The sequence below is a fragment of the Protopterus annectens genome, chromosome 13.part0, assembly GCF_019279795.1.
Source record: "Protopterus annectens isolate FY-2018-M chromosome 13.part0, PAN1.0, whole genome shotgun sequence".
NCBI classification, from domain to species: Eukaryota; Metazoa; Chordata; order Ceratodontiformes; family Protopteridae; genus Protopterus; species Protopterus annectens.
In genome coordinates this window covers 458,861,068-458,877,919 of record NC_056747.1, presented here as the reverse complement: position 1 = coordinate 458,877,919, position 16,852 = coordinate 458,861,068, and the positions used below count along the sequence as shown (strand labels likewise).

At 37.5% G+C, this 16,852-nt stretch overlaps 1 long non-coding RNA gene across 1 annotated transcript in view; it reads right to left on the bottom strand.

Annotated features, from left to right (window-relative positions):
• The window catches only part of LOC122788346, a 105,224-nt gene extending 89,240 nt beyond the window's left edge, over positions 1 to 15,984 (bottom strand). The window contains exons 1-2 of the long non-coding RNA XR_006362646.1: positions 15,904 to 15,984; positions 4,048 to 4,109 (exon numbers count right to left, since the gene is read on the bottom strand). This is a non-coding gene — a long non-coding RNA (uncharacterized LOC122788346). The remainder of the gene's footprint in view (positions 1 to 4,047; positions 4,110 to 15,903) is intronic.
• Between the last annotated feature and the right edge of the window lie 868 nt (positions 15,985 to 16,852).

Genomic DNA, 16,852 nt, shown 5'->3' with positions numbered 1-16,852 from the left:
AGTAGACCCACCACCAGTGGCATACCACAAGGATCTGTGCTGGGACCTTTACTGTTTGGAATCTATTTCTCGGAAGTCCAGGCTAAAGTAGACAGTCTTTGGCTTACCAAGTTCTCTAATGATTACAAATTGAGTGCAATCAACGAGTCCCACAACAATGGTAACATATTACAGGAGGAGCTAACACAGACAAATGACTAGTGCCAAAGCCATGGTCTAAAACTAAATGTGAACAAGTGCATTATTATCCCATTTGGCAAAGTGAAATTCCCTGCTAATTACAATATTGACAGCACCTCCCTAAGTTCAAATCCAATGGTGTGAGATCTAGGAGCACAGGTAGATAGCAATCTGAACTTCGACCACCAAGTTTTCACAGTGGTAAGGAAAGCCTTCTATGTTCCACATCTCATTAGTTATCTCATTGCATCCAGGTCTAAGGATGTTATAACTCCACTGTACTTCACCCTTATCAGACCATTAATAGAGGTGCAATGGTCCTTTCTGCATGTACCACACTAGACATCTGTAGCAGCTGGAAAGACCACAGAGGATTCTCACAAAGAAAATACAGGGCCTCCAAACCATGACTTATATGGATAGACTGAAAGCTCTATCACTGTACTCTGTATCATATAGGCTACTCAGAGGTGATTTGTGCCTGGCCTGCAGGGCAGTCTCTGGCCCTGCCCTGATGGAAATGCTGCACATCTGCAAGTCAAATGGCATGAGTCACATGCTCTAGGGATCTTAACCTAGCTTCTGACACTAACAGAACATGCTGGCGAGACAGATCTATCTCCCAGAGATTGCCACTACTCTGAAATAAACTTCCAATTCATGTGAAGCAGAGCTCCTAACTGATGCTATTCAAGCACAACCTAGACAAATGGATGGGAGACATCAAATTCACCCTTGAGGTGGTACCCCTATCCCTCATGGACAGGGATAGTTGGTGTTGATCACAGACTCACTCTGCAAATTACATCCATCTACCCAAGGACAATTGAGGTAACTCAGGATTAACATGGATAGGCTTGTAAAGGCTCTAGGGCTGCTAGCCTAGTAACCTCCTATGAACCTATGAACCCATGTCTCTAACCCCAGCCTTACACATTACATTACTAAAACGTCTTTCCTTAACAGTACCACTATTCAGACATATCTTTAGTGGGTTTTTAGGCAGGGTTTACTTATATAGAGCTTTGTTTATTAAGAAAAACGGATTCAGTGATTTGTGAGTTGCTCTTTGTACTTGTCACCATATTTTGTGCATTTGCTGTTTTGTGTTCAATCATTTCAAATTCACACTTTTGTGATTCCTGGTACACACGCACACACACACACACACACACACACACACACACACATATATATATATATATATATATATATATGTGTGTGTGTGTGTGTGTGTGTGTGTGTGTATATATATATATATATATATATATATATATATATATATATATATATATATATATATATATATATATATATGTACACATAGTCATATATATGGATATACATAAAGATATAGATATGATTTACTGACATTTGATGACAGGTTCATTTTAATGACACAGAAATCAGGTTATACAAATGATCGAAACTACACTTGACTGAAAGAAACTACATTTGACTGAAAGTAAATTTGATTGCAACAGACTTCCGCGGTGGTGCAGTGGTAGCGTTGTTGCCTCACAGCAAAAAGTTCTCCCATTCGATTCTCTGCTGGAGTGCAGGGAATGCCTTCTGTGTGGAGTCTGCATGTCCTCCCCGAGGTTGGGTGGGCATTTGAAACACATACGTAAATGGGCGTGCCTTCATTGAAGGTTGAATGTCGACCTGGCACCTCGGCATTCGTGAAAATCTACTACCAATCATTAGCGGACCGGAGTTCCGCTGTGGCAACCCCTAACCGGGAAAAGCCGAAAGACAACAACAACAGTACAGCAAATTTGGATACACAATCTTTAACTGATAGCTTTCCAGACACCTGAAAGGGTTTTTAAAAAACTGCAGTCAGCAGTTTTGACTTACAGATACTTGAAAGATTACATAAAAGATAACATGGTTCTCCGCTTTCCTGGAGCTTGTGTTTGTTATTCAAGCCTGAGGTAGCTAATGAAGACAACAAGTTTATGAAGGTTCGGTGCCAAATTCAGGCTTATGTCACTGTGTTGTCTATAAAAACTATTTTCATTTTATGAGAGGCAAGTACCTATTTTAAGTGAACAAGTTACTGTTCAAATTGCCACCATTGAACATTTTAACTACATTCAGTATTTGAATTACTTAAACAGATACTGTGAAGTTTTAGCCAAAATGCACAACGATTTTAAAGATAAAAAAATAAAGAAAAATAAGCAATACAAGAAAGATTATCAGAAGGGCACAATTTTCACTTGGTACAAGTTTAATTAGGATTGACATCTGAACAGTAATACAACTATCAGATTCAATTTTACTAAAAGGATACAAGGCCTAAACAGATGTCTTACATGAACCCTGTAACTATACTTGGTATCCTATAGACTGTAAAGAGATTACTGTGTCTGGCATACAAGGCATCTTCCAGCACATTACTGATGGATTTACTGCACATCAGCAAATCAAATGGCATCAGCTGGTAGCTTCTAAATGATTTATTCCATGCATGGGTCCTCTCAAAATATCTATGGTATGATCCCAGTTATTTTTATTAGGGGTAATATATAATTATTGACCATGGGATGGGTAAGGCCAATCTGTAACCAAGTGGAATAGGTTATTTTGAGTGCAATAAAAGGAAAACTGGCTAGGCTTAAAATGGCCCACAATGATAGCTAGAAAAGTACTCGCCTATGAACCTATCAATAGTTCTGGACTGATAAGCTGAAAAAAAATTAGGGCCAAACATAAAAGAGATATCTTTAGTGTTATTTTTAAATGGACTGATACATCCTACTCTTGTACTACTGAAGATGGTTCATTTTCACATATTGATACAGACTTAGAGTCAAGTTCTGATGATTCTGAGGCTAACAATCAGCGCAAATATTCGACTGCTTTGGCTGTGTCTCCAGCTCCTTTATTAAACATAAGTGCATATGGGCAGTCAAAAGCATACTAGATGTAACAACCATAGATACAGTTTTCCAGACATTATCAACTGTATAAAAAATAATTGTGTGAGTGAGGTACATGACTTGGTCTTTAATGTTTCTAAAGAAATTTTATGCCCTGATGACTATTTGCTTAATAAAGATTTAAGTCTCATACTTACAACTTATGTCTTATATCATCATATAGTGATTTAAAACAATTTTGCAGATGTTTGAATCTGAAAACTTTTTTCCTGATAAACCATGTCTTGCTGCCACAGATTGTGAAATAGTCCCTTTTCTTTTTAAACTAACTTCTAGCCACCCTGTTCTAATGCTGTAAAAGTATTCGGAGAAGCTGCCATGATTGATCTATTCAAGGAATCAGCTTTTATTTTTTTAGAGGTTTGGTGATAATGTTGACAGAGAGCAAAGTAATTCATTTTGCAGACTTAAAAACAATGATAGTTTACAAGTTTGTAGGGAGACAATGGGACAGCAGTGGTTGTTTCAGATGACTTCTTCTTACTTTAACATATTTAACCATAAAAGCAAAGCTCTTCCAGACTGAGTTTTTTACATGTCATGGTTAACAAGACTCTTGTTGGCTCTTTGGTTACAGATTTATATTGTAAACCTTTCTGTAAGAATTGACTATTAAATACAGATGCATGCCATCCAGGTCATATGATAAGAAACATTCCTAAGCCCCAGTTCACAAGAATCAAATGGATTAGTAGTACTACAGATGGATACCATAAAGCAGCTAATGACTTAACAGATTGTCAGACAGAGGCTACAATATTGTGAACATTACATATGCTAAGCATGAAGCCAAAAGGATGGAATGAAACAGTCTATTGCAGTACAAAGATGACATGTATAACAACAGTAGTAACAATAGGTTCATCATAACTTAGGGTAGTAACGTTTCATATTTGGAAAATCATTAATTGACACTTACCTGTTCTGATTAATGATGTGTTGCTTTCATAATACATTCTTCCCGTATGTATGTAGATTTGGCTATGAAGAAGTAAAAATGTTGGTCAGCTGTTGAACCAGGTTAAAAAGTGCTTAGACAGTCAGAGAACTGTAGTACATAGGAGGGTTTGCTTTCAATGTGGTAATTCTGTATATTGCAGTAATAATTTAACAGACACACATTTTACTACTAAAAATACTATGCATAGCTTTGATTCATTACTTGTTATACGTAGAATGTGACATCTCATTTCATGTACATGTAGAGAGTTTTATACTGGCCAGACTAAGAGACTGTTCAAGGATAGAATAAGTGCCCAATTTGAATGATGGATGATGTAATAAACAAAGAACTTCTTTATTTTTATTTATTTTACATTTGTTAACCGGGAAATTCCAGCTGGACCAGGTCCATTTTCAGTGGATGCCTGGGGAGAAAAGCTCCACAATTAACATATAGTAAAGTAGTTATGACACAGGTAATACAGACATGAAAAACAGGTTAATTGTAAGTGCACACATGCAAATATTGTTCACAATAATTCAACTGTGATAGGTAAAGAACCAATACTTTGATAAAGAGTTACATATAAAGTACAATTGACCTGACAGAGAAAATGCAATTCTTTAAATAACAGTTACATAAAATTAGTGTTTTACATTTTGCTTCTATTAAGGAACAGAGAAGGAAAATAATATAACCTGAGCATCCCGATTATAATGAGGAAGGTTAGATTTATGAGAAAGTGAGAGCCTAGGGTTTGAGTTGTAAAGAGAAAGGAGAAGAAAGTCAGAGGAGACTGTCATGTAATACATGGGCAGATCCAGGTTTTCCTGAGATGTGGTTTGAGTAGTTTTTAAATTGTGTGTTTGTTGTAGTAGAGGTTATATTAGTGGGCAGGTTATTGCATTTTTTTAGCTATGGTATGGCAGTATAGGGCTTTGCCATCAGTATTGTTGGTAGTTGTAATACTGAGGAGAGATTTATAAGATGAGCGAAGAGGGTGACTGGTAGAATAAAGTGTTAACAGCTGTTTTAGTGCTGGAGTTTTCTCTGGGTAGTTTATGATGTTAAAAGCACAGGTGAGTTGTTGGTAGGTAAGTAAGTAAGGAAATTCTAGCCATTGAATTTCTTTTAGTGCCTGGCAATGGTGGGTTCTAAAGGGCGAGTTAAATTTGACAATTTTATTATAACATGATTCTAGATGGCCTAGATTTGTTTTTCTAATATGGGTTAGGATTGGCACTGCATATATAAGTGTTGATAAAAGGTGGGTCTGAGCTAGGGTGATTCTTGCTTTATCTGTGAGAAAGTTTTTGTGACTGTAGAGTGTCCCCATTTTGTTATGAACTTTCTGGATTGTTTGTGCTATATGAATATCAAAAGATAGGTTATTATCAATTTCCACCCCTAGGAGTTTAGTATGGGTTGATGGTGAAATGATGGTGCCATTTCTGGATGTGATGGAGAAAGATGAGGGAGTATATTTTGTTTTATTAGGGGTGAACAGGAGTAATTTGGTTTTGTTAGGGATGAGAATGAGTTGGATGTCAGTGATCCAACTTTCAACAGCACAGAATGATTCTTGGGTCAGTTTTTGTAGGGTGATAATAGATGGGACTGTGCAAATCATCTGCATACTGAATTAGTGTGGCATGTTTGGAGGAAGTATGTAGATTGTTTGTAAAAATAGAGAAAAGTAGTGGACCCAGTATAGAGCCTTGTGGTACCCCCAATAGAGTTGGGGGGAGGAGTAGATAGTTTGTTTTGCCATTGGACAGCTTGTTGTCTGCCAGATAAGTAACTTTTAAACCAGGATATAGTAGGGGGAGTGAAGGAGAGTGAGTCAAGAGCATCTAGTAGTTTAGGATGTGAGACCATGTCAAAGGCTTTGGAGAGATCTAAAAAGATAGAAGATGCATAGTTATTGTTATTTCTGTGATGATTTACATGGTTGGTGAATGAGAGAAGAGCTGTGGTTGTGCTGTGGTGGGGGCAGAAGCCATGTTGAGTGAAGGAGAGAAGATTGTGTGAGCTCAAGAATTGCATAACTTGCAGGTGTATGCACTTCTCACGAAGTTTGGACAGTGGAGAAAGTATAGCTATTGGCCTGTATTTGGAGAACTCATAGGATTTTGCACCTGTGTGAAGAGGTATGATGTAGGCTATTTTCCATAGTTTTGGTACATAAGTTTCCTGAATGGACCTGTTTATTAGGATTGAGACAGGATATTATAGGGAGTCAGCTGCTATTTTCAGAAAGTTAGCAGGTATACTGTCTGCTGCAAGAGTGGTGGATTTTAGGCAGAGGAGGAGTTTTTTAATTTTAGATGTAGGGACAGGGGAGAGAGAGAAGGATGGTTTGTTATTTGGGTGTGTGGCAGGGTTGTTTCTAGAATTGTCTGAAGTTGTAGTGTGAGGACTATCAGTATTAGATATTTGGGTTGATAGACTTTGGATTGAGTTAATAAAATGATAGTTAAGCTGGGAAGCTATATCTTTATTTAGACATACCATTCAACATGCCAATGTTCATTTTGTGTTTATGGAGACAGATGCTATTTTAACAGGCTGCTATCACACTGATTTTACAGATTTATTAAAGAAGAAGGGGATGTTTTGTATTATAAACACAGAGGCTCTATATCATCCAGGGCTAAATGAACAGTATTAAATACAAATAAATTATATGATATATTTTTATTATACATTATGTAAAGTGTATAACATAATTTTAGGCTTTCTCTCTATCAGAATAAAGAGGAAATATTTGGGGCAGAGTTAAAACATATAATAGGAAGACAGTTCATACTGCATTCAGCATTAAAATCATAATTTCTGCTGTCCATGATGAGTTTTAGTTGGAAAAATATATTAAAGTCAGACATGTTGCATTTAAGCTTGATACATGTATTGAATGTGATTTATCTGAAACTACTTTTAAATCACAGAATTTGCCTCATACCATCCACAAATCTCAGTGTACTCTTCTGTCCAATTTAGGACACAGATTATAATCATTGGGTAAGACTTTGCTTGATTGTGAGTACAAGTGCAGAAAATATTAGCTAATGTTCTAGGAAATCATCCATGAAAAAGCAGATAATGCTACCAAGTATCTTCTAGGCAATAGTATTTGTGATTAACATTGGTATGATTAAGAGGATTCAAGCTGTACAAATTCAAAATTATATGAAGACTGTGCGGGTAACAGCATGAACAATTCTGAGTGTAAGCCTAACACTCCTAATGTTGCTTACAATGAGAATATGAAAAGTAGCTGGAAATATAGCAAGAATGTTCATAAAAGTACTAGCAGTATCAGGAGAAATGGCAGCATACATGTTTCTTTTAGGAAACTTCTCGATTTTTTCCAGGAATGCTAAATGGTTTATTGCTATCAGGTGTGTGATGGCCCCTCTTTACCCCAGGCCAGTAATCCAGGAGCCCCAATCCTCACCAATGACACCAGTGAGAGGTGGTCACTGAAAACAGGAGTGGATTTACACAGTATTTCAAATGCAGCTCTCTGCATCAAACACAATTTTCCCCATGACAACACAGGGAACGCGCTCCTCTGGGACTGGACTCTCTGTCTCTCCAGATCCCAAACAAGACCCAACTTGGAGCACTGTGTCCCAGTTCCAAGTATCTGACACACACACACTTGAATATTTGATTTTTCACATACACACACACACACACACACACACACACACACACACACACACACACACACACACACACACACACCTGGGAAAGGCTGACAACAATTCACCAGCTGTGTCCCCTTTCTCCAGACTACAAAGTAGTTTGCTGCCACCAGCCTCATAATCTAAGGGATTTACAAAGGGTAACCAATTATACCATGTCAAATTAATACCGATATAAATGGTAGAATGTGACCTAAGCAATAAGGCTTATCGAAGTGGCCACAGTGTCACTAAAATAAGCACAAGTACTCTGAAGTTGTTAAAACTATTCACTAAAAGACCAGACACAGTGAAACAGTATAAAATATTTAACAATGGATAATAAAATAGAAAACAGGAGAATGCTTAATATTAAGTTACAATAAACAAAAGAGTTTTCAGTTACAGGAAATATAAAAATAACACAAATGGATAGAATCTCACAGATGCAGAAAAAAGAAAATATTACTAAACTAATCTCACTGTATTATTCCTAACTGAACTAAAGAGAAACTGTCCCTAGTTAACTTACTTAGTATCATAAGGCAAGAGGTACTGCTGAGATGCTCACTTCCAAAAGGAAAGATGAGATACTGCACAATGACTGAACTGTACAGCTAACTCAACTGTGATAACTGACATAGATCTTTTATATCAGGTTCCAAATAAAAACAAAAACAAACAACAAACTGCTGCTGCCAAAGTTGCGTCCTTCAGCTGATTATAGAATGACATCACATCTAGTCACCTAACTCTGACACAATACACTTTAAGAACCCTGTTAAGATTCTGTTGTAGAATTTTTAACATAAACAGTTTTTACAAATACATTTTAATACAAGCTTCTGTACAAATCAGTGCAACAGTCAAATGACACAAGATTATCCACAAAACTTCAGACAGCCACGCTGGCATATGCCACACATGCAATGTTACACTTCCCCTGGTACAGCTTGCAATACCTCACAATGTCACAAAGTGTAACAATAGGAATGTAATTATAAACACTTTACTAAAGTTCATGAAAGAATACACCCAATACTCTGCTGATATTTTGCAGAGTAAGTCATGCTTAATTTGTCTGCCAGGAGAGTACTGCATTAAAATTTCACCCAAGACAGTACCATGTGTCGAGAATCATTCCAGTAATGCTTAGGAGTAAAACAGAGCAGGAGGTTAAACATGGGGAGGGTATGGGTATAACTGTTATGCAAGCAGAACAAAATGAATAGGTGAATAGTATGGTAACAGCAGAGAAGCAAGATAAGCTTATAATATTTATAAAAAATCAAGACTTTAATTAAAAGGGAAATCTTTCTACTTTAAACTATAGTTGAGGTTGTTGCAGCGATAGTTAATGCTACTGTTCTTCTCAGTGCTAGATCTTAGTCAAGGATGTTAACAAATTGGACTAGATGAAGATAGCTCAAAACTGAGTGCACTCAATAACTCTTTGGTTAGATACAGGTTTCTGTGTTTTGTTGAGAAATACATGAAATTGGACTAGATCAAGGATTAATACACCATAGTATCTCACTCTTCTCTTTTTTATCTCACATATACTAGTCCTTATTCTCCCTAAAGCCTCCCTAAAGCCTCTCTATTTTCTTTTTCTCACAACATCTATATAACCCTACCTCTAGCACCCTTACTTACCTCCCCCTGTACTTACCTTCTACTATACTGATTGTTTTTTCTCACCATCCTGCTGTGTCTTTCCTCCTTCAGGTATGCCCCGCTCAGTTCGCCCTGCAGGCTCACTCTGCTCCCCTACCCCACCCCCAATTCCCACCCACCCCCAGTACACTTACATTTACCCTACGCTGTTTCGCCTCCCCTTTTCTTCAGACCAATTCCCATCTCTACTCTTCCCCCTCCCAGCAGCCATCAATTAACTTATCCCTTCCTCCTCTCAATCTTTTACCTTCCTGTTCTCATAGCCATACTCATCCCCTTTCTCTTAACAACTCACAGCCATACTCCCCCTTCTCTTAAAACTCCCCCTAAAATCCTGCTACTACCTTAAACTTAACTTACTCCAATCAATTATGACATCTCCATTTCCACAGACTCTTCTCATCTCCTCTATAAGCATTCTGCTGCTAATAACTGTCTGTAATGCTACGTCCTATTCCTATTACAAACTACCCCCTCCTTCTGCCCCACCTCTACTGCCCTCCCCATTCCCACCCCTTCTCATCCCATTTTCACAACATATTCCCCCTGTCTAATTCAACCAAACCCACTTCACTATTTTAAACTAAAACTTATATCCTACTCAATTAAGTATCATACAACCAAAGCAAAATTGTTCTTCCCACAAACTACTAATAGCAATTCAAAGGTCCTGCTCCCTTCATCCTCTAACTGGCTTTTCCTAGCAGGAGACATTCACCCCAACCCCGGGCCTAAGACTAGTACTAATCTCACTCCCCCTACCTCACCTAATACTACCAACCATAAATACCTTAAGCTACTTACCATTAATGCCCAGAGTGTAAAAAACAAAATAGCACTCTTCCAAGCTTAGCTAAACCAGACTCTTCCAGATATAGTAGCAGTCTCAGAGACATGACTAAAACCCAGCATTACTGACTCTGAGATCTTACCCCCTGGCTTTCAAGAACTCAGATGTGACCATCAAAACAAAAAAGGAGGAGGTGTAGCCTTAATTTATACTAGCCTACTGATCCTCAGTCCTTACCAGAACCCAATTCCTCAGTTTAACAATGCTGAGCTAGTCATAGGAATACTCAAAATGAATAACTTTAAAAGTATTTGAGTTATGGCCATCTATATCCCCCCTGGAAACAATACCTCTACTCTAGAAAACATTCTGCTATGGGCCTCAACTAATATTAAGCTTGAAACATATATATTAGGTGATGTGAACATTGACTGGAATAGAATTAACAACAATAATCCCTCCTTATCTATCAATCTATTTAATTTCACTCAATTAACAAATGGCATTACCAGACCTAATAGGAACAACCCCCCAGGATCCACACTAGACTGGATCTTAGCCTCTCACCCTAACAAGATTTCACACTCTGGTATCTTACCTGACACCATGAGCGACCATTTTCCTGTCTTCATTCACTGAGCAACCCATTCCTCCCCTCACCAGCACCAATATACCCATACTTGTAATCTTACAAACTTTAACTCTTCTATATTCTCTGAAAACCTAAAACTAACAAACTGGGACAATCTAAAAACTCTTCCTCTTGATAAAGTCGTATACTTCTTTAATACAACCTTCCTAGACATCCTAAACACTCAAGACTCACCTAGAACAAAACGAATAAAACCCAACTCTGACCCATGGATAACTAAAGACACTAAAACACTTATGCAGCAAAGAGACAAGACCTGGAAACTTTTCAACCAAAATAAACACCCTGATACCCTTCTTAAATATAAGCAACTATGCAACCTAGCCAAAAAGCATATTACAAAAGACAAAAAATCTTATTACACTAAACTACAGTCTACCCACGCAAAAAAAAAATCCAAAAAAATTCTGGAACTCCATCAACTCTCTTCTGCATCCAGGTACCAAAACCAATCCCTGTCCTAATAACAACAAAATAGACACAGACCATCCTATTCAACACCTTCTTTACCAACTCCATTACTGAACTCACTAAAACCTTCCCCAATCACATGTGTCATCCCCTCCACTCAGTCCCACTTCCCCTTCCTATACTCAACCTTCCACTCCCAATCCCACTTCCCCTTCCTCTATGCAACCTTCCACTCCCAACCCTCCCCCCACATTTTATCAAAAACCCGTCTCCACCTCTTACATCAAAAAGCTTCTCTCCAGACATAAGCCATGCTCCAACACTCCTGACAATATCCCCTCACTCTTTCTAAAGCTTGCTGCAAATAGTATCACCATCCCCATCAACATTCTCATTAATAGAGCCATACGGGAATATTATGTCCCCAAATTGTGGCATGCTACCTTTATCCTACCCCTCCACAAAGGAAGCAAAAACAATAACATCTCAAACTTCCGACCAATAGCCATTCTCTCCCCAATCTCAAAAATTCTTGAAAAATGCATCCACCTCCAGCTCATGCCCTTCCTCATCAATAATCATCTCCTCACCCCTACCCAACATGGCGTCCTTCCTGGCCATAGTACAATAACTGCTCTCTTCTTTTTTTTAGACATAGTAAACCATGCTCGTGACTCTGGAGAAATTGTATCCACAGTCCTTCTAGATCTATCCAAGGCATTTGACACTGTCTCCCATACCCACCTTCTGACTCACCTTTCTAACCTCAGTCTCTCTCAAAACTCCCTTATCTGGTTTAATAGTTATCTCTCTGACAGATCCCAGGCTGTAAATGGCAAACTGGTACCTCAACCTTCCTACCTACCACAACCGGGGTTCCCCAGGGATCCATACTAAGTCCTATGCTCTTTAATGTATTTATCAATGATTTCCATGCTGCCATTCCTAACACTAAAATAGTGCAATATGCAGATGACTCTACTTTAGTCTGCTCTAGCTCTTAATCTTCCTGAGCTCCAGGCAAAAACCCAAATTGCTTTTACAACTACTGAGAACTGGATGCTTCAAAACCACCTCTCCCTTAATACAAATAAATCCAAAATATTACTTTTCTCTCCCTCAAAACCCCCCCTTTGACAAACAATCCTTCAGTATTATCAGCCATGCCAACTCCACTATAGAAGTTGTCCCTTTCGCTAAAATTCTAGGGGTTACTATTGATGAACACCTGAAATTCGATACCATATCCAACTAAATATTAAAAAAAACATCAAAAACTTGGTACGCTATACAGAAACTCTCACTTTCTCTCTCCTTCTACAAGACAAACTCTTGCCACTACCTACTTACTACCATCACTAATGTATGGGGCCCCACTACTAACCAATCTTTCTTCCTCCATCTCTTCAAAACTAGAAATCTGTTACAATAAAATCTCTAAATTTGCTACTAAGTCCAAACACTCCTCCCACCATTGTACCTCTCTACACATGCTAAATTGGCTAGAGCTTCTCAACTACCTTGACTACCTCCGACTCACTACAGCCCACAAATTAATCTTTAAACCTACTGCATGCCCTGCTCTAACACATATCTTACCATTTTACACTCCCTACAGACCCCTAAGATCTGCCCAACAAAATCTACTTTCTGTATACAAAGCAAAACATCCCACTGGCCAGTTTTTGCTATCCTACTCCTAAGCGTAAAAATGGAATTCTCTCCCACCCTTGCTAAGAATCACTAAAAACTTTGAACACTTCAAATTCTAGCTCCATTCCTACCTCTCCCATAATTGGAAATGTAATTGCACTCTTCCTACCTAATCCTACTAATATCGCTTATACATGTACTTCCACATGTACCTCTACACCATGCTGTTTTCCACAACAGCCACCCAGCTCTGAATCTAAGGTAATATAAGTTCAAAACCTTGAATGTATATAATGTAAATACTGTAAACAGCTTTCTATCTCTAGTCTCTCTCCCTATTTTGGAATATTTCTCTTTTCTACCTATACATAAGGTTGATACTAACAGTTGATACTAACTAGCTAAGAAGTATGTGCACCACTTTTACTACTAAACTACAGCCTCTTTCTCTACTGTATATCTGCCTCTCTCTGATTACCCCAGAATCTTTCACTAATAAACAACTGAATCTTTCTCTACTGCTCAACTGCTTCTCTCCGCTTTCACCAGAATCTTGTATGTATACATACTACACTTTGTACTTTCCACTTTTGTTTCCTCCACTATTCTACAAAAACCTATATTCACTACTAAACTGTAAATATTCAGTCTTTGCAACTACTTATAGAAGTTTTACAAACTGATAGTTATTACTTTGTTCTGATTATCCTGCTACATCTGTTCAAACATATGCTGTGCAAATGGGTCTCTAATCAACTATGTATGTATGTTATGACCTGCGTGTAAATGCCTCTCTAACTATGTATGTATGTCATGAATTGCGTTCATGTTTTTATTTTTTTTCTTGTTTGCATTTGTAATTTGCTATATGTCATCATATTATTTTACATTTGTTTTATAAAATTATATAATTCCATTCTTGTTTAATTGTGTGTAATAAGGAGCTTTTCTCCCCGGGCCTCCACTGAAAATGGGCTCCTTGAGCCCAGTGGACCTCCCCGGTTTTCAAACTGGAAATAAATAAATAAATAAATACATGAAATGATTGAAGGGCTACAAGCTGTAATCAACAGAACTGATGATCTGTTAGAGTAGAGAGCTACCATGCGGAAGCATGATTTGTAACTTATCAAGTTGCTGGGCAGACTGAAGAAGAAATGTTTAAAACTGTATAGAAATAAATGCCAAATGTGTGCATACATTCAAATACCTATGGAGCATGTTTGAACTTTTACAGATATTAAATCCATCTCTGAATAATGTTAGTACCATGTAGCACATTTAAAAATCTTGTCGCTTGCCCTATCTGATGATATTCATTGGTATTTTGCAGACTCTTTCCAAGTTCAGGGTAAATTTTTTTAAAGACCATTATAAACTTGTCAGATATAACAATGCCACTCAGGAAGCTGAGCATATTATATGATTCTGATTATAGGAATAGAAATTGTAAAATGTTAAAAAGGCTAGTTACTAAGACACCTCCTTTGAAGTTCTACAGATTGATAAGTTTGTAAAGTTTCTGTATGTGCCAGCCAACAATGGTTATAGCACTATCACTTTAGGAAAGCAGACCAGCAACATTTGAGTCAAAAACTTTGATAGATGTTTGGATATGCTGTACCCAAATAGAGAAGTAAACACTGGCAAAAAATATTAGCTGTCAGAAGCTCCAAGTTTATATTTATGGTAAATCAATTACAGTAGAGTCAGACCATAAGTCACAACAGGGAAGTTTTTTCTAAAGGCACCAGCAAAACTTCAAATAATATTGCTGAGTTTGTAGAAATATGATTAGAACTTCTGTCTAAGCCAAGTACATTAACACATAGAGCATATATGCCACGCGCTAGAGAGTAAAGAAAACCTGTTACACAAATATTTTTAATTTCCATGGATTATTTCACAATTGGCAAAATCATCTGAAAAACTTGAAGAGCTATGGCTCTGTTAAATAACAATGAGAGAGGGAAATGCAGTTGTTATAACCACAGTCATAACTGGCCAGAAAATGTTAAGCAAGTGCATCTATATATGAGTACAGTTCCCATACTATGATGAGCATTTGTGTGTACAAGACTTAATGTTCAAGGGAAAAGAATAATTTTCCTACACATCTTCACAATATTATGTCACTTAAGATGAGTCAAATCAGGGAATAATTAAGTATAAGGAAAGAATGCATCATATTCGTTATTAGCCTAAAAAATATCACAGCAGATTTTGAGCACTTGATTTAAATATCTGAAATTTTTATTATTTTCCAGAATCTGTAGGAAGAAAACACTACCACAATGAAAGTTAAAACAGAGTTGCTACAATGTAAAAGCACTCATTAAGTAAAATATTCAGAAGTACTACTAGTGTCATAGGCCACGGTGGTGCAGCAGTTAGTGTTGTCGCCTCACAGCAAGAGGTTCTCCCATTCGATTCATGGCTGGAGCACCTTCTGTGTGGAGTCTGCATGTCCTTCCCGCGGTCAAGTGACATTAAAGACATGCAGGTAGGTGCGTGCGTGAATGGGTGTGCCTTCTTTGAAGGTTGGGCATCGGGCTGGCAACTCGGCAATGTAAAAATCCACTGCCAACCATGAATGGACCAGAGTTCAGCTATGGCGACTCCTAACAGGGAAAAGTCGAAAGCCATTACTTTTTACTACTATAGTGTCGTCAGAATACTGAAATATTTCTGTTAGACATGGTATACCAGATGAAGTAGTATCAGATAATGGTCCATAATTTGTAGGCCAAACAATTTCATACTTTTTGCTAAGCAATGGGAATTTAGACATAGTACCTCAATTCTAATATATCCACAGAGCAATAGGCAAGCCCAGACTACACCAAATTTATCTGCCATAGCAATATGAAAAACAACTGAGCTCATACCATTTACATGCAAAAGAGAGACACTGTTGGAAATTTAGTTTGCACTCTACTTTTTAGAGAGCAAAATCTTACCTCTGAAGTTTCTGGAATTTCACTGGCACAACTGCTGACTGTCAGATGTCTCAAGGCCAAGATGATAAATTACTGTTTGCTATTAATTCCAGAAAATGAAAGAAATACCATAAATTTATTTTAAAAAGGCAATGTAGATGAAAGTTCTACTATGACAGATTAATGATTGTTTTGCAGTTGCAAAAGAGGAAAGAATGAGGATAAGTATGAATTTTGGAATTAGAGCACACAAAAGTAATTTACATGCTACAGTGCTATGAAAAACAACTGAGATCACACCATTTACATATATTCAGGAGGAAGAAAAATGCTTAACAAAGCAGCATACTTTATAGATATTCAGTTGGTAAAGCTATGTAGCTCAAAAGTGCTACCTCAAACTGTTGATTCAGATAAAGGATTGCCTTCTTGGAGGGAGATAAATTCTATAAGAGTTGCAGAAACTCATTCCAAAGATTTGGAAGAAAATTATCCAGAATTAGTGTGTGATTCCACAACAAGCTTCTATACATGATGATATATTGAAAGATCAACCTGCTTCAAATCAGTAACTGAAGGTATGGAAGCAGACTGATCAGGAAATTGATGCAGTACAGTGACTGTGGATAATTTTCACTGACTCTGTGAGTATGTAAGTGATTATTCTCATTCACTTAGTGTCAGGAGGTGGCATTTCAGTTTATGGGGTTGTATTGCTTTATCACATGGCACACATACCCCAGGGATTCATTAACACCTACACTAAGTGTACACTATTCTGAGTGAACAGAAAGCACAAGCATGACTCACACCTTCTTCCTCCTAATTTTAGTTTTCCTACTGATTTTCTTGCAGCCTTAAATATTGAGGGGGATTCATAAAGGTTACCACAAAGTGCAGACTACATACATACCTAGTGTAATCTTTCTGAGTGACTAGAAAGCACAAAATATGTGGTAGGTATGTTCTT